This window comes from Urocitellus parryii, chromosome 2, assembly GCF_045843805.1.
Source record: "Urocitellus parryii isolate mUroPar1 chromosome 2, mUroPar1.hap1, whole genome shotgun sequence".
Lineage (NCBI taxonomy): Eukaryota > Metazoa > Chordata > Mammalia > Rodentia > Sciuridae > Urocitellus > Urocitellus parryii.
In genome coordinates this window covers 37,716,721-37,731,521 of record NC_135532.1, presented here as the reverse complement: position 1 = coordinate 37,731,521, position 14,801 = coordinate 37,716,721, and the positions used below count along the sequence as shown (strand labels likewise).

Genomic DNA, 14,801 nt, shown 5'->3' with positions numbered 1-14,801 from the left:
TAAAAAAAATCCACAATTTTTCTTATCATTTTTTTTTTAGTTAAAAAAATTGTGCTTTAGGTATTTGGGGGTGTAGCTCACTGGTAGAGTGCTTGTTTAGCATGTTTGAAGTCTTGGGTTGAATCCCCAGCATTCCAACCAAACCAAACCACCCATAAAAATAAGTAAAATCCTTTAGGACAAATGCTCTACATTTTTCAAGAAAAGTATTTGTCCCAGTCAATGTGCTTTTGCATTTCAAAAGATGTCCTTTCAATCTTACTGTTTTTCCCATTTCATTAATTTTAAGGTTAAGCACACTTCCAAAATGTCTACTCCATAACTGGCAGAAAACTTATAACCAAATTTCAAGATTTTCTTTTTTGAAAAAAGCTTTTTAGTACTTTCAGTCACTACTTATATTTGAATAACTCTTATGTTTATTAGCAAATAGTAACAGTTTAACCTGAATAAATGAAACTTTCATGATAATTTTGAAAAATTTGAAATCTACTTACAGACTCCAAATTAATTTCTCCAACTTAATTATACAGAATCTAAGTATCCTTGAAAATAAGAGTACACTGTAGGAATTTTACTTAATAAATTCTTCCTAAGAGAACTATGTAGAACTTTCTAGAAAGAACAAGTCATTCATTTTTAAAGCTTAAATTTCTTGAATTTTGGAGGCATCTAAACACATTAGAACCACCAATTCAAAAATGATATCGAGGGACTGCAGTTGTAGCTCAGTGATAGAGGACTCACCTAGCATGTGTGAGGCACTGTTTGATCCTCAGCACCACATAAAAAAAAAAGATGTTGTGTCCACCGAGAACTAAAAAATATTAAAAAATTCTCTCTTAAAAAAATAGAGGTATTGTGTCCATTTACAACTAAAAAACATAAATATTTTAAAAAATGATATTGATAACAGTGTTGTAACTATTATGGACCACTAAACTTTATTTTCTTTTAAATTAAAGGATGCAATGCCCACTAAAATGCATACAGAAGTAGAATAACAGAGGATCTGACTGAAATCTGCATTACAGGTTTGTTTTTTGATAAACACCCCTCTTTCCATAGTCAGACTTTTAGACTTCTGAATAAGTTTATTAACTCAGTTGTTTTTCAAGTTAAGAGTTTTTAAATTACAAAATATTAAGTGAGAAAAATGGGTTGACACAATTTTTACTTACATTCTAAATGGGTCATATTGTGAGAAAAACATGTTCACTATTAATAAGTCAAACATTCACTACACCATTTATTAATTTACAGTTTATAACCTTCCCTCCCCTGCTCCCAAAGTACTGGGGATGGATCCAGGGGAGTTTTACCCGTGAGGTACATCCTCAGCCTTCAAATGTTTAGACAGGGTCTAAGTTGTTGATCCTTCTGTTTTGGCCTTCAGTTGCTGGGATTACAGGTGTGTGACACCATGCCTGACTCAACCATTTTTAAGTTGAAATATACATAACTGATTGTCATTACCACTGCTAAATGTTTTTTGAAAAACCAAATGAGAATCCCATAATTCTAGAACATTTTGATGAAAACTGATATGACTATGGAGGTACAAAAGAAACTCAAAATATACAGGCGTTAGATTTCTTGCAACAAATTTTGAGCAGTACATTTCATTAACTTCTCCCACTCTTCCTATTTAAAGCATTTCAGCGAGTGACCTTCCTTGTCTCAGAACGCTTTTCAAACCATGGGAAGGTACTCTTGGGAATGATATGCACGTTCTTATAAAATGTACTTTTCATATCCTCACATTTATTAAAATAGTAGAAAAAAATAATTTTAGTTGCACACAGTGGTGCACATCTGTAATCCCAGTGGCTCAGGAGGCCAACGAAGGAGAATCATAAGTTCAGGGCCAGTCCCAGCAACATGGCAAGATCTTGTCTCAAAATATAAAAAAAATATATAATAACAAGTGGTAAAGCACCTTTGGGGTTCAATTCCCAGTACTGTTACAAAACAAAAACAAGATATTAATTCTAATTTGAAACACTTTTATATTATGATGGAACAGTTAGTGGTATTTTATTCAAATTTGCAGAAAAATTTGAACCAGAAGCATATTTCCAATTTTTTTGTACACGCTTTTTCTTATCCCTGGCACAGGAATAGATTTGTATTCTCTATAGTTTATTAACACAGTTTCAGAATTAAAATGTGTTTACCTACACTGTTTTTTTAATACTTACCTTAGAAGTTTTGGGGGCTAGGAGAGAAGGGGATATTTTTGATATTTCTTTGAGGACTTAGAATGCAGGGGAGGTTAACCACTGTGCCACATCCTCAGCCATTTTTGTATTTATTTTGATACAGGGTCTAAGTTGTTGAAGCTGGCCTCAAACTTGCAATCCTCCTACCTTAGCCTCCCAAGTCACTGGGATTACTGGTGTATGCTACCATGCCTCCTAGATGAAGTTGATTTCAAATTATCTGATTTTAACATTATCTGTTCAGTTCCTCTATTTTAAGTTCTAAAGTTCCTCAGCATAGTATTATTCCCTTTTATAGATATCCAAAGGAAGTAATTGTTTGGTGGTAAGGCCCTTTAAATAACTTTTTATTTTTAAGGAATTCTCTCTCCCTTTGGGAAAAACAAAAAGCAAAACCAAAAAAACTTTCCACATCACAAAAACGATATGTGCTTATTTATAATCAAACATTAATATCCTTCCACCCCAATAAGTTTATCTCTTACCCGAGGAACCAGTGATAAGTGTAGCATATATTTTATTTTAGTGAGTCTGTTCACATTATACGATAACCTTTATCCTCTGTGAACAACTTTTTAGCTCATTAAATATTCACCTACATTATTTTAAACAGATATACAGTATTCTATTCAGCATGTTATTTTAGCAGCCTTTTATTACTGGGCACTTAAATACATTTTTCCAATCTTTTAAGAACACTATAAAAATACATGGAATACTTTTTACAAGAACATATTTATTAAGCTAAAATCATAAACATATTATAGCCGGCTCATACGTAACTAACACACAAAGAGAAAAAACTATATCAACTTTATAACTTGTCAAAATAAATCAGTATATTAACTTTGTGACTTAATATTTAGGCAGGTGTTTTGAAGTTGTCTTAGTCCGTCTGCTTGTCTTCATTTTGTTTCTTAAATTTTTATTCATATTGTTAGTACATTTAAAAGGTTAACATGTACAAATAAACAAGGCACAATTAATGACAGAAGTGTTATAGTCCTTAGGTACAATAAGGAACAGAAAAAGGTTAAGTTACAAATATAAAGCTGGATGCAATGGTATATGCTGGTAATCCCAGCTACTTGGAGGCTGAGGCAGGAGGATCTCAATTTCAAGGACTACCCGGGCAACAGTGCTATAATGTCTCAAAAAACACAAAACAAAAACTATAGACATAAATTGTGCATACTATGAGAAGAATGGCTAATGCCAGATTGTCAAAAGTCAAGAAATACTTGGCATACATGAGAGATTTAACATTTAAAAAAGGTACCAGAATAAGCTGGGGGAGAACTAAAGTAGTATAATGGCATTAAAAAAAGGCACAGAAGAAGAAAACTGAATGGATTAGAATTAGTTCATTTGAAGAAAAAGTTAACTTAGAAAACACTGAGGTAAGATCATGAGATACCAAGCTAAGGAGTTTGAATTTTATAATATAGGAAGAGGTGTTTTAGGTTAAATTAGTGGTATATATTAACGATGATGAAATTGTTAGACTGAAATAATTAGAGGCAAAGAATTTCTCAGCTGAAAAGTTGTTGAAGAAAATAAGTGAGAAATAATAAAGTACTTAATGGCAGTAGCAATTCTAAGGCTGGATGAATCAAAGATGAATGTGGTTTGTTTGGGTAGATGACAAATATGGACAAATTTAATGTCCCTTGGATCCATTAGTTTTGACTCCAGATAAACTGATGAAATGGAAAATAATTTGTGTCATCAAAGCAAAATTCATTAAATCCTGATAATCATACACATACCTATTAACCATGCACATTGTTTGTACTCTAAATGGTCTCAGATGGAGATTACAATCTTGAATCATATTCATAAGAATGTTCTGTCCAATCGGCAAAAGTTCAATAGGCAGAGGCACATACAACTATCAAAGTTGTCTCGAAAGAATTATGAAAAACTGAATTTTAAGATTAAGAGGTACTAGGGATGGAACCCAGGAGTGCTCAACTCAGCCACATCCCCAACCTTTTTTTTGTATTTTATTTAGAGACAGGGTCTTGCTGTGTTGCTTTGGGCCTTGCTGAGTTTCTGAGGCTGGCTTTTGTACTCACAATCCTCCTGCCTTAGCCCCCTGAGCTGCTGGGATTACAGGCATTGTACACCACACTTGGCTTTTAAGTTAGAATCTTGAACAGATGTAAGATCTGACTTTTATAAACTTTTTGATGCTATTAGCTACTATTCCCCTCCTTGGCTCATAATCACATAATACTTTCTTGCTGTTCCTTTACCCACAAAAAATTCATCAGCCTCAAGATCTTTGTTGCTTGTTATTTCATCAGCTTGAATGGTCTTTCCTGGAGATCATTTTATTTTGTTTAAATGTTATCTCTGGGAGATATCTTCTTACATATTATTTAAAACAGACTTCTCCTGATTTCCAAACACCTTTATTGCATTATTCCCATCTTCCCTGCTTTATTTTCTTCAGAGAACTTATAACTGTCTGACAAATCACATAAAGTGTACCAATTTTCTATTCCATTAATTATCTGCTATCCTCAAGATTTTAAGTTTCCTAAGGGCTGAAATTTGCTTTGTTCTGTGATCATCTTTAGCACCCAAATAGTAGAATAAATTTCTACAGCTATGTCAGTATTCCAAACCTACTTAACTATTTTTAATGTTGTTTTCAATATTAGCATTCTGACACTTCCAGAAAATATATGGAAACATAAACACTGACATAAACCTCTGAAGTCTAAGTTAAAAATTACAAATTCTCTTAAGAAATGATGTACTTGATATCATGTGCATGTACAAATATGTAGCAACAAATTCCATCAGTATGTACAACTATAAATAAAAAAAATATGGGGAAATGAAAAAAGAAATGATGCACTTAAACTTTCTCTATTTATACTATGGAACAGCATATACTAGACAAACTTCATTGTTTCATACTAATGTGGTATTTTAGTTTTTTGTTTTTTTTTTTGGTACCAGAGATTGAACCCAGAAATGCTTCACCACGGAGTCACATCCCCAGCCCCCTTTTAAAAATCTTTTTATTTTGAGGCAGGGTACTGCTAAATTGCTTAGGGCCTTACTAAGTTACTGAAGCCGGCTTTGAACTGAAGATCTTGCTGCCACCATGCTCAGTTCTAATCTTGTATTTTTTAAATTTAATTTTATTTATTTATATGTGGTGCTGAGGATCGAACCCAGGCCTTGCATGTGCCAGGCAAGCACTTGACCACTGAGCCACATCCCCAGCCCTATTTTGTATTTTATTTTGAGACAGGTCTCACTGAGTTGCCTCCCAAATTGCTAAGAACATCCATGCTAAGTATATAAAAGAAACTTAGTATACATTCAGTAGTAAGCTAATCAGGTCAAGGCACATTTAGTATAAAAATAACTTAAAAATTTTTCTTGTTTTGGTCTGGAGGTGTAGTTTAGCGATTCAATACTTGTTTAGCATGCCAAAGGTTCTTGGTTGATCCCCATAAAATACATGCTTACAGAAAGAAAAAGAAATCAATTTTTCAGCAGAATATCTCAAAATCTGATGCTATGTATAAGATTGCTATAAATAATAAGATTCTTTGGGAAGTTTATATCTTTTCAAAATATAAAAGTCCTATCATATGAACACAATATTCAAAGTCCTATAGAATTAGGGAGGATCTGAAGTTATCAATATGCTAACCTAATATTCATGAAGTTTTTGCATGATTTCCATGTATTAATAATTAATAAATAAACCCAAGTAAAAATTATAAATGTTGCATTTAATTTCAGCACAATAAAAATAAAACCAGCAACTAACTAGTCATCTTACACAGTAATCATAACTTAAAAGATTTAAACATTCATTTCATCAAAATATTTTTCATTGCATACAGCCTCAAAAAATATTAGAGGGCTGGAATGTAGTTGAGTGGTAGTGTGTTTGCCTAGTATGAGGCACTGGGCTTGATTTTGAACAATGTAAAAAAAAAAAAAAAAAGAGAGAAAAAGGAAAAAAAAGAGAAAGAATAGAAATATCTGGATTATATTTTATAAAATAAACAAGGCGAGAACCTTAGTGCTGGTGAGGGGGTTAGTTCTGCATTAAAGGGGCTCAAGCTATTAGTAACAAGTTATAAAAGAAAAAATCCTTTGATAAAAGAAAATAAAACTTTTTAGTAGATAGGAATATACTGATGATCTCTTCTTCTCTCAGATATGTGATATATCTAAATACTTACTATTGCCAAATCTATCTCAAAAATTTAGGACAATAATTTTTCTCCTTTTTGATAATACTCAATGAGAAACAACACTTAGAATAAAACATTTTCCATGAGGAAGGGATAGTAATATCCACCTGCAAAAGGAAAAGAAATTTTTGATTTAGAATGTCAACTTCTAAACAAATATATACATGAACTTAGAGATAAAGTATAATCTTGCAAATCCAAGTATGGCTAACATGTGCATATTATTAGTAATGCTATTCAGTGGCTTAAAAACACTTTTAACTATAATAATAGAGGGATAAAAAGGCAAAATTTGTCTTTTAAGATGAGAGTTTTGTCTTACATTATAGACTTTGCCTTCAAATTAGAATGAAAACAGAAGGATTTTACTCATTGACAATTCCTCAAAACCTGAAATATTTTTAGGATTTTAAAAATAGATAATTATTATTGGAAGTAATTCACTAAGAACTGCTTTTATTGTATATTTATTGTCTGGTTAAAATGGAAAGGGTAAAATGTTCCTTGAAGAAAAAACACAGAATTATGATACATTGCATAGTTACTTAAATTATACTAAACATCATTTTTAAATGACTTCAAATATAACAAACAGAAATATAAGGTAAAGATTATTTTCCTTTAAATCGTAATTAAAGTATTTTGACTTATTTACACAGTTATAAATAACTAAATTACAATTTGGTCTTACTCTGAAGTTAAATATTGGATATAAAAATGTACAGAAGATCTTCACATTTTCAACTCGTCAAAAATCTTCAGCTAAGGATTTAAGAAAACATTTTAGTAAAAACAAGAAAAAACAGCAGTCTATTATAAAGTTAAAGACATGGGATTTGAATTCTAATCTGTCATCTGCTGCTAATTAATTTGTTTCCTCAGCTACCCAATGAATAGATTGATCATCTATAAGGTTGTTCCTACCTTTCAAGTTATGATTAGTGCATTTTGAAACTTAGATGTTCAGGAATTTAGTTTACATTTTTGATGTTTTTCCCCCTTCAAATTAATAATGAAATATTTAGAAGCATTACTAAAACTTATTTTAGGGGTGTGTGTGTGTGTGTGTGTGTATTTGGTACTGGGGACTGAATACCAGGCTGTTGAGTATGCTAAGCAAGACTTCTACCCCTGAGCTATATCCCCAGTCCAATAAACTTTGTGAGATAAGCAAATAGCTAACATAAGTTTTAATCAAGGGAAAAAACAATATTTGGCCTATCTTATGTCCATCAAAAAAATTTCTCTGATGCTCCCTAAAGCTTTATTTATTTATTGGTACCAGGGATTGAACTCAGGGGTGCTTAACTATTGAGCCACATCTCCAGCCCTTTTTAATGTTTTATTTAGAGACAGGGCCTCACTAAGTTAGTGAGGCTGGCTTTGAATCCATGATCCTCCAGCCTCCCAAACTACTGGGATTATAGATGTGCCACTATGCCCAGCACTGCTTAAACTCTTTTGAAAGAATTTTTGTTCCCCTCCCCCAGTACCAGGGTTTAAACCCTGGTCCATGCCTACAAGCCAAACCCTTAGCCCTCAGGAAACTATTGATGCCATTTAACACAATTATTAAATTGCAATTAAAGCCAGCACTCCTTGTCTGTGGGTTCTGCATCTGTGGCCTCAACCAACCATGGATTAAAAATATTTTTGGGAAAAATATATCTGCATGAATTTTTCTCTTCGTTCCTCTTGTCATTCCCTAGACAATAAAACTATTTACATATACACTGTATTAGGTATTTTAAATAATATAGAGATGATTTAAAGTATACAGGGGAATATGCACAGATTATATGCAAGATACTGTACTATTTTATATAAAATAATTGAGCATCTGCAGATTTTGGTATTCACAGGGGTCCTGGATCCAATCCCTAATGGATACTAAGGGTCAATAGTATACTATTTTAATAGAATTAATGCATGTAGAAAGTTATTAATATTTTTACAGAACCACATTAATCATAATATTATCAATAATGAAAACATTATCACTAAAACTATAAAAAAAACCCCACAATTGTAGAGTATGGCCAACCTTACTTCAGCAGCACAGTTAATACTGGAGATAATTTTAGAATCTTAACGCCAATATTTACGTGCTGCTAAGGCACTGTTGACATTACTGTCATAAGAGCTATAAATAGAAAGAAATTTATTTTCTTCGGAAGATCAGATCCTTGTATTTTTGAGGCAGCACAATATGGCCTGCACCTTTTCAAAATCCACAAACCATTATGTGCTGCTACTTTACTCCAAGGTTTTTTTTTTTAGACAAAAACAAAAACAAAAACCACACATTAGCACCTAAATAAAAAAAGAATCCTTTTAGAAGAGAATACATTTTAAAAATCCATGTTTAAAGAATAAAACATTTGTATTATGTGCATAATTAGTTGTTTTTAAAAGCTTTTAAGTAGAATAAAGTTTATCTCTACATCAAAATTTCAATAAAATCCTTCTATATGCCCAACACAGTGCTGTAATAGGAAATACAAAGATGATAATAGAAAAAGAAATGGATTTTCTTTTTTAACTGTGCCAACTTAATAAGGAAATACAGGTAAATATTCAGTAAAACTTCTCAATGTATTCAATATATTAAGTTCTTTTTTTCCGGTACTGGGAATTGAACCCAAGGGCACTTAACAACTGAGTCACATCCCCAGCTAGTTTTTTATTTTGAGACAGGGTCTTGCTAAGTTGCTTAAGGCCTCTCTAAATTGTGGAGACTGACTTGGACTTGCAGTCCTTTTGCTTCAGTCTCCCAGTTTTCTGGAATTATAGGCATGAGTCACCCTGGCTCCTATTTTTTCCTTTTATAAGTAAAACAGTTAATTTGTAAAAATTGATCTTCACCTTGATAAGAGCAGAATTTACAAATAGCATTTTGTTCCTTGTAGTATATCTTTCAAAAGAAATGTTTATCAGGGTAGATAAGACTTCATGTCAAGAGAAAAACATGAAATGACATGCAAGAGCTCAGTTTCAATAAACTTAAGATAGAAAAATGCAAATTCACTTCCAAAGAAAAAAGACCAGGAGTCACATAAAATAACTAATTCTAAATACAGTAAAAATATACAAAGCCCCAAATAAATCAAATTCTCCCTTAATGTTAGTTTTAAAAAATGTTAAATATTAATTCTCAATATTTATTGCCATATTAAAATAATTATTCTGAGTTATATATCATTTGATATAATGATCACCTAAAATATGAAGCCTTGGAGATGTATTAACTTGGTATCCTGAAAGGAGATATGAAACAAGAAATACTGTAGCTGTTAATCTACCTATGCCTTACCTATCTCTAGAAACTCCATTCACCAGGCAAGAAAGCATATGCCCAAAGAGTTTCCACTTAGATCTAAGAATTACTTTCTAAAGATACCAAAAAACCATCACTATCTCAAGCCTCAATAACCATTTTCCCCTCAATTTTCTCATTAAAATGACTATGCTTGTAAAGCTACACTATTTCTATTACAGAATAAGGTTTATGTGCACAACCACAGCACTGATTTGTCCCTCCATTATAATATTTAGTTCTTTATACAAAGCACTGTCAAAAATTCCATGTTTTGTATTTTCCTCATTGTCAAAAAAGTAAATCTAACTAATCCCATAACTAAGAAACTAGTGCTTCACATATTTCGATTTTTGTCTCAAGTTTCTGCACATTTAAAAAATGTAACCAAAATAGATCTATTCCCAATGACTTGCAACAAATATTTACATTTATCAATCACATAAAGGAAATTTATGCTTTCCTCATACCCATTTTCCAGATAAAATTTAAACATATTTTCAAATATTATATCTACATAACTTTTTTCATTAAACAAATATTTTATTGAATATCTACCATGTGCCAGGCACTGCCCTAGTTGTTATACTAGTTTACCAAAATATAGTCTCCTCTCAGTGTTGGCTAACCTTGTGAGATGGTCTCAATAAACAAACAAATAAATAAAATAAAAGGGCTAGGGATGTGGCTCAATGGTAAAGCATCTCTGGGTTCAACTCCCAGAATAAAAACAACGACAAAAACCCAACAAGAAAAAAAGAGTTTAAAGTCATTAAGTATAAGGCACAAAATCATGAAATAAGTGAAAAATTGTTCTTCAAGACAAGAGACTGCTTTTTGTCTCCATATAGTATATATATACATTAAATGATCATTCAAAAATCAAGAATCAATTGGGTCATTTTAATTCCAATTCTTTTTTTGAGTGTGTGCAAAGTCCATATATATATTCAATTAACCCAAAAGCACCAAAATTGAAAGAAATAAATATAAATGTTCATGTTAATGTCAATGTTTTATAAGCTTTAAAAAATATTTCACAGGAAGAATGTTCTCACTACTTTTTAAAACTGTGGTTAAATAACACATCAAAGTTACCAATTTAACTATTTAAAGGTACATAATTCTGGGGCTGGGAATTATTAATATTTTTAGGAACTACTGTACTGTCTTCCATGGTGGCTACACTCTTCTACATTCCCACCAGTTTTATTAAGATTTCCAATTTCTATACATTCTTGCAAACATTTACTTTTTCTGATAATAGCTATACTAAATTGGGAGTGGAGTCCTTGTTGTTTTGATTTGAATTTCCCTAATGATTAGTGATGCTAAGCATCTTGCCTTTATTGGTCATTTGTATGTCTTATTTAGAGAAATGTCTATTTAATTCCTTTGCCAATTTATCATGCTTTTGTTGTTGTTGACTTCTTTATATATTTTGAACATGAACCTCTTATCAGATATATAATTTGCAAACATTTCTCCTATTCTGTGGCCTGCCTTTTCAGTGTGTTGACAATATCTTTTGATAAACAAAAGTAAAATCTATTTTTTGTTGTTGCCTGTGTTTTTGGTATCATTTCCAAGAAATAACTGCCAAGTCTGAAGCTTGAAGCTTTTTCCTTCTCCCCTTAAAAAAAAAAAAAAGAAAAAAGAAAGAAATCACTGAAAATCTTTCAACTTTCTTTCAAGATCCCTGGCTGTTTCAGAGCTCTTTGAACACCTCCATCTGTGGAGTGTACATAAAATAGCTATAATCACTATATTATTATCATTGGAAGTAACCCCTAAATTTGTACATTTTTCCCTGGAGGGTGGGCCATTTCCTATGGGGAATGGCTTAAGCAGCTTTCCCATAGGCCTGTTGGTTACAGATTTACAGATATGAGAGACTGGTTCTGGAGAGTGGCGCTTATCCAGAAACACTGTCTGGGAAGGACTTTCCCTCCAGGGTGATTCAAATGTTCCAGGCTGGAAGGTGGAGCAAGAAATGGATAATCCCTAAAACTCTGGGCCACCCTTGATGTCAGTAAACCAGGACATTTTCTCAAAATAAGGAGAGGATATTGCTTCCTCCAGCTTAGAGGTCCTAGGAAAATGGGATATAGCCAAAGGATCCAGGTCAAGGAGAAATGCCATGACATGAAGATGCTGGGAGTATGTGTGTATTTTTTCCTTGTTTTTGTGTGAGTCTCACAGTTTCAGATCTTATATTTTAGGTCTTGGACCATTCAGAGGTAGTTTTTGTATATGGTATAATTTAAGAATGTAACTTTAATTCTTTTCTATGTGGATATCCAGTTTTCCTAACCCCAGTTGTTGAAAAGATGGTCCTTTCCTCACTCAATAGGGGCTTTTGGCATCTCTTGGCACTTTTGTTGAAAATCATTTGAACATATATGCTAGGATTTATTCTGGGCTCTCAAGTCTATTTCCATTGGTCTAGATATCTTTATGCCAATACCACACTGTTTTGATTTCCATAGCTTTTGTTTTTAAATCGGGTAGTGTGAAACCTCCAATTCTGTTCTTTTTCTAGATTGTTTTGGTTATTTGGTGTTCCTTGAGATTCCATATAAATCTTAAGTTGGATTTTCCTATTTCTGTAACAAACTGTTGGGATTTTGACAAAGACTGTATTGAATCTGTAGATCACTTTCAGAAGGATTATTATCTTAATGCTAAGTCTTCCAATTCATTAAAATGGGATGTCTTTCCATTTATTTGCCTTAATTTCTTTCAGCAATATTTTATAGTTTGCTATGTACAATTCTTTCACATCCTTGGCTAAGTTTATTCTAAGTATTTTATTCTTTTTAAAGCTCTGTAAATGGAATTGTTCTCCTAACTTCAATTTTACATTGTTCACTGTTAAGTGTTTAGAAATGCAACTGATTTCTGTGGTGATTTTGTACCTTACAAATTTGCCAAATTTGACCATCAGTTAAGTTTTTTTGTGTGTGAGGAATCTTAAGGGTTTTCTAAACATAAGATCATGTCAACTGTGAATGAAGAAAATTTAACTTTATAATTACCTTTTATATCTAAAATTGGTTCAAGAGCTGTCTGGTGATCTTGGTTCATTCATTCTATCATTTTCCTAGAAAAATACAAGACAGCTGTTTTCTTTCCCTCTTCAAACTTCCAATACCCACTCCCCCGCTTTTGTAAAAATGTTTTTTAGTTGTCAATGGATCTTTATTTTATTTATTTATATGTAGTGCTGAGAATCAAACCCAATGCCTCACACATGCTAGGCAAGTGCTCTACCACTGAGCCACAACCCCAGCTCCTAATATTCCCTCCTTTTATCCTTACAAAAAACAGAAGCCATCAGAAGAGAACTTGACCTAAATTTATCTATCTACATGTATCTATGCCCATATAACTCTTCCATTAGGGATAAACCATCACTGTTCCTAAGACAAATCCCTTCCCTTGATTATCAGATTTTTCCCCACTTACTTAAGGATATTTCTTTTAATTCTTTCCTGCATCTTTAATTTTCCTTTCCTTCTTGGTACCAGAGATTGAACCCAGGGTTGCTCAACAACTGGGCCACACTCCCATCCCTTTTTATTTTATATTTTGAGACAGGGTCTCAGAAAGTTGCTAAGGGCTTTGAATTTGCCTTCCTCCTGCTTCAGCCTCCCCAAGCTGCTGGGATTTCAGGCGTGTGATGCATTGCCTGGCTAATTTTCCTGTTTAATGGATAATTTCCAAGAGAAACATGTTGTAATTTCTGTTAGCACTACTTTCTGTGACTATATTGTAATTTTATCTTTAATGTTTTAGTAAACAACCTTAAGAAGATTTCCCATTTTAATCCTTCTATTTTAAATTATCTGAAACAGATTCTAAATTGAAAGCCTGATAAATTTATATTATTAGAATTATTCCCACAAGAAAATATGAAAGAAAATATGAAAATTTTTTATTTAAACGTAAGAGCAAATTGAAAGATTGAGTGAAAGAATTCCAGGTAAATAGAGAAGGTACATATCTCTTTCTTTTTGCTCAACAGCAACAATAATCTCCTAGAGTGGTTAAGGTTTGCTTTTTCCTTTCCAATTATTTTCTACCTACCAGCTATCAAAGTTGATCTTACTCTATGACTTCAAGAAGGGGTCACTTTAGTAAATTAACATTTCTTTTGAATCAAGTTTAGACTGTTTCTATGGCACAGGGATATCCATATGCTAAAATACTTAGCACAAAATATCCTTCTGTGAAACTACACTGCTTTAGGCTTTTTGAATGTTTTTCTTTCTTTCTTTCTTTTTTTTTGTGCTCTGGGGGTTGAACCTTACCAGAAGTGTTCCACCTTTGAGCTACATCCCTAGCTCTTTTAAATTTTATTTTCAGAAAGGTCTAAGTTGCCCAGGCTAGCCTTGAATTTGTGATTCTCCTGCTTCAGCCTCCTGAGTAATTAGGATGGCAGGTATGTGCTGTGGTGCCCAGCTTAATTTTACTTTTAATCCAGCATCAACATAATTAGTGATAGCAATTACTTTTTCTTTTCTTGCAGTGCTAGTGATTGGACCTAGAGCCTAGTGTAACCTAGTAATTTCTTAATTCTGATATGCTGCAAATTTTGCCCTTGAAGCTCTAGGGAACCAGCTATGCTTTAGCCTCTAGGACACAGAATAACTATCCTTGCTTAAGAACAGAATAATGAACAAGTAGTATTATATTTCAATAATGTATCCAAAAGAAAATTTTAAAACAGCTACTATTTAAATCTGTAAAGGACGACCAAGTTTTGAGGTCTAATTAAACTATGACAATTTTACTATCAAGGCATTTTATTTCATTACCCTATTACAAAATTCAAAGCTTTAGTAAATATCCAAGTAAATAAAATTTACAGAAGGCAGATTAAAATTTGTTTTTGCTTTACTTTTGTTTCTTGGATATAATTACTTAAAAACATAGACTACATTTAATAAAAGAAGATTCCTTTAAAACTAGTGTCAAGATCAGACATGCAATGAAATAGTATTCATATATAATCCAAGAATACAGTTT

The 14,801-nt window shown here is 32.4% G+C and overlaps 1 long non-coding RNA gene across 1 annotated transcript in view; it reads right to left on the bottom strand.

The window, feature by feature from the left end:
- Window positions 1-6,279: 6,279 nt before the first annotated feature.
- Window positions 6,280-14,801, bottom strand: part of LOC113186258 (uncharacterized) — a 31,123-nt gene continuing 22,601 nt past the window's right edge. Inside the window, exon 4 of the long non-coding RNA XR_003301259.2 lies at window positions 6,280-6,561. This is a non-coding gene — a long non-coding RNA (uncharacterized LOC113186258). The remainder of the gene's footprint in view (window positions 6,562-14,801) is intronic.